Genomic DNA, 3,964 nt, shown 5'->3' on the forward strand with positions numbered 1-3,964 from the left:
GCCCCGCCCCCCGCCCGCCTCCGCTGCTCGCCCGTCTCCCGCCCTCGGGCACAGGTGCCGGCAGGGAGGGATTACGAGGCGAAGTTTCGCACCTCGAATCGCTGAAGTTTTTCCCGGTGCCTTTACTTCCCATCGCCCCGTGGCTCCGCTCCCAGCCAGCCACCCCTCAGGCAAACCCATCCCCACAAGGACTTTTTCAACCAATTATGCCAGAATAAGACCATTCACTTTCGGTTTAATACTTTTTACCGATTGTAACGTGTGCACTGCAGAAGGCCCAGCCGTAATGTAAGCTCAGCAGCCCCCTCACTCAGCGGCTCCTCAGCCGGAGGAAAACAGCACTCAGCCGGGGTACCGAGCTCCCGTACCGGGATACCCAGCTCCTGTGCTGGGACACCCAGCTCCCTCAATCGGGATACCCAGTTCCCACAGCCCAGCCCCATGGCTGGGGCTTCCAGGCACCTTCTTTGCTTTATTCCACACCACCATGAGCAAGAAGACACCAAACCACTGTGGTCAGGCTGTGGCTGCAATACCACAACCACATGAGCTCTCAGCTTTGTTTAGAAAACAAAATCAGAAAAGAGAAAATAGGGATACTATAGAAGCATGGAACAGTTTGAGTTGGAAAGGACCTTAAAGATCATTCTGTTCCAATTCCCCGTGCTGTGGGCAGGGACATCTTCAGGAGCACCAGGGTGCTCAGAGCCCCATCCGGCCTGGCCTGGAACATTTCAGGTGATGGGGCATTCGCAGCTGCTCTGGGCAACCTGTGCCTCATCGTCCCCAACAGTCAAAAATTTCTTCCCTATATCTAATCTAAACCCAACCTCTGTCAGTTTAAAGCCATTCCCTGCCCTTGTTTAAATTCCTTCTCCAGCTCTCTTGTAGCCCACTTAGGGACTGGAAGGTGCTATAGGTGTCCCTGGAACTTTCTCTTCTCCAGGTTGAACAAGCCCAGCTCTCTCAGCCTGTGTTCATAGCAGAGGCGCTCAGCACCAGCCATGGGCAGGACAGAAGGCAGGTCCATGCTCAGACTGTCCAGCACCACCTGTTGCTCCTGCCCAAAGCCTCCCCTCTGTGTGCAGGTCAAAGTGTCCAAGCAAACATTAAGGTTGTGTCACAACCCATCATGGGGGTTTTATTGCTGCTTGGTCGAGTGAGTCAATAACAAAGCAAAAAGCAAAGCCTTTGGTGGCTCATTCCCTGCCAGCAGAGACCAGCAGCAAACAGGGTCTGCCCTGGCCTGGTGGCCCAGGGTCAGAGCCAGCCCCACATCTGCATTCAGAACATTGCTGAGCCAACCTGCTTGAAATGTCTTCTTACCTTTTCCCCATAACTGAAGAGTGCTCAATTTTGAAAAAGAAAATAAAAAAGGAAAAAAAAAAGAAGAGGGTTTTAAACAAAATCATCAAAATCCTTGAATTGTTAAAGACAGCATTTTAGCTTGATATGTAGCTTCTTTTGGCTTCCTTTTGACATTCTGCACTGAATTCTGCATAGTTTTGAAAATATTTTCTCCATGTAAACCAAATAGTTTTGTTCATGGGCTTTCAGCTGCTCTGTTCAAGACATACCTGCAGACAGGAGTAAGGTGAACTCTCATGGAATATCCCTTCAGCACCTTTCACCTTCACTCTGCTCTTCTCTGTCAGTTTTGCACCATTTGTAAGATGCTCTCAAGAGTGTTGCAGCTATGGAGAGCGAGGATGTGACTTCAAAGGACCAGAACTTTACATAAAAAAGTCTTGCCAAAAGCACCAAATCTACCCAAAAAAGATTTTGGCCTCATATTTTAAAAAACTTTGCTCACAGAGCAGTGCAAGGTAAAGGGGGTGTAAAATTTCATGAAACGAATGCAACCGGAAAAACATAAAAAGGGCTTTTAATCTGGCCACATTTTGGTGTGTAATTTATACCTGCAAAAAGCAGCTCTTTTTCCACAGCCTGGAGTGACTGCCCCAGACAGGAGGGTGTGCAGAGCTCTACCAGGCATGTGTGGATCTGCATAGCTGCAGCAACTAATCTTCCATAAGAAACTTAGAAGAAATTATGATAGATGTAGTGGGCAACTGTTTTCATCACTGGAGTGATTTAGATGAATGATCTTCAGGCTGTTTCCTCCCACCTTCCTGCTAAATGGACTCTTCACTACTTCAATTAAGACAAGGCAAGCACTCTAGGAAGCAGTGGCAAGGGAAAAAAATTAAGGTAGAGGTATCAATGAGACCTTTTTAATTACACTTTACCAGAACTGCTGACATAAATCACGCTGAAATAAGAGTATCCCCAGTGTGTTAGAAGAATTTAGGCTCATTTGAAAGGATCATGAACATGATCACAGGAGAAGGCACCTGAATTAGGGCCAGAAACCAGAACCCTTCAGTACCTGACCTACACCAGCAAGAGTAGGTACATGTATACAAATAGGAAGACCAGGTAGAATGTAATCAGTGCAAAATATTCAAGCACCATAAATGCACACTCCATGTGCAAAATTGTCACAGCTTTGCAGACAGGGAGGCTGGGAGGGGCAGTGCCTGGCACCCTCCTGCCATGCCTCTCACAGCAGCCCTGTGCAGAGCATCTCCCATTCCTCCCTGAGCATGTCCAGTGGCACAAAACACCCCCGTTTCACACCCCTACCTACCAGGGCACACAGCTTAGTAAGAGTTAATCCAGGTATACTGTAATAAATGGAAGCTTACATAATTGAAAAATAGCTGAGGCATTAATCTTCCTTCTCGCTACCTTGAGTCCTCTTTAAAAAGATTATTTTGTCTTCAGAGACAGCTTTAATGCTACTTAATGAATCGCTTATAAATGAAGAATTTTTTTTCCCCTCATATACAGGGACAGGCTGACTACTACCCTGATTGTCACAGAGACAATTAACTTTTGTCAAATATACAAAGATAATAGCTGTTCTCTACAAATACTACTATACTGAATTTGGCATATTTAAGGCCAATTTTTCTTGCTGTTTTGACTAAGCATGCTTAGTGACAGTGACATACCCATTCCCTTTAGCCAGACCTGGGGAGCTCCTCACACTTAGGAAAATAATTAGTGGGCCCCTGGGTACCTGCTGGAACAGGTAGGTTAGCACTGATTCAGGAACACCAGGTTGGAAATTTCAGAATTCCAACATGAACATGAGCTCATCCAAAGGTATCTTGGTGTCCCACTTCAAAGGAGGGAGGAGACATGAAAAGAAAGGAGAGAGATACAAAATCAGAGCCTCAGCTTCCACACTGCCTGTCTCAGTTGCAGACAGGGTGCAGGCAAGCCATCTCTGATCTGTAACTCCCTCCTTGCAAAAGCAGTACCAGGACCACAAGGACCACGGGGACCACGGGGCAGGTTAGTGGTTTCATCACTAAAAATAACTCCCAGTGAGCTGCACGGGCAGTTTTATAGTCACTCCTGACACTGAGGTCCCCAAGCAGTAACACTCAGTTGTCTCCCTTGCCCATGGCCCACCAAACACCTGCTCTGTTCCCCATATTCACACATGCAGGGCAAAGATGCTGAATGAAGCTCAACCCCTCTCCTCCCACCACACCAGCCTAGCCAAGTACTTGTTTTTATTTCTAACAAAACCAGCAGGCAATGAAAGTTGTAGTTTCTCAACACGTGCATTTTGACTCAAGCAATGGCCTTTGGGAGACACACTAAGCAGAAGCAGAAATGAGGCTGATGAATCCTTTGCCACATGGACTACTTCCACACTCTTCAGCCCCTGCACTCTTTGGGCCACTCCTGGTGATGGGCAGAGCAGGTTTCCTCCACCCCTGAACAGACTGGGTGAGAGCTTAGAAGTCTCTGCTGCCTCCCTTATTGATACCAGCAGCCTACAGGTGTTGAATGCCACAAGGATGCTGTGCTCAGCCAGTAGGGAGCTTCAGCACATGCCTTTCCAGTACAGTCTGGTTTATTTGCTTAAGATTCTGATCTAGACCTC

This window comes from Geospiza fortis, unplaced genomic scaffold (assembly GCF_000277835.1).
Source record: "Geospiza fortis unplaced genomic scaffold, GeoFor_1.0 scaffold157, whole genome shotgun sequence".
Lineage (NCBI taxonomy): Eukaryota > Metazoa > Chordata > Aves > Passeriformes > Thraupidae > Geospiza > Geospiza fortis.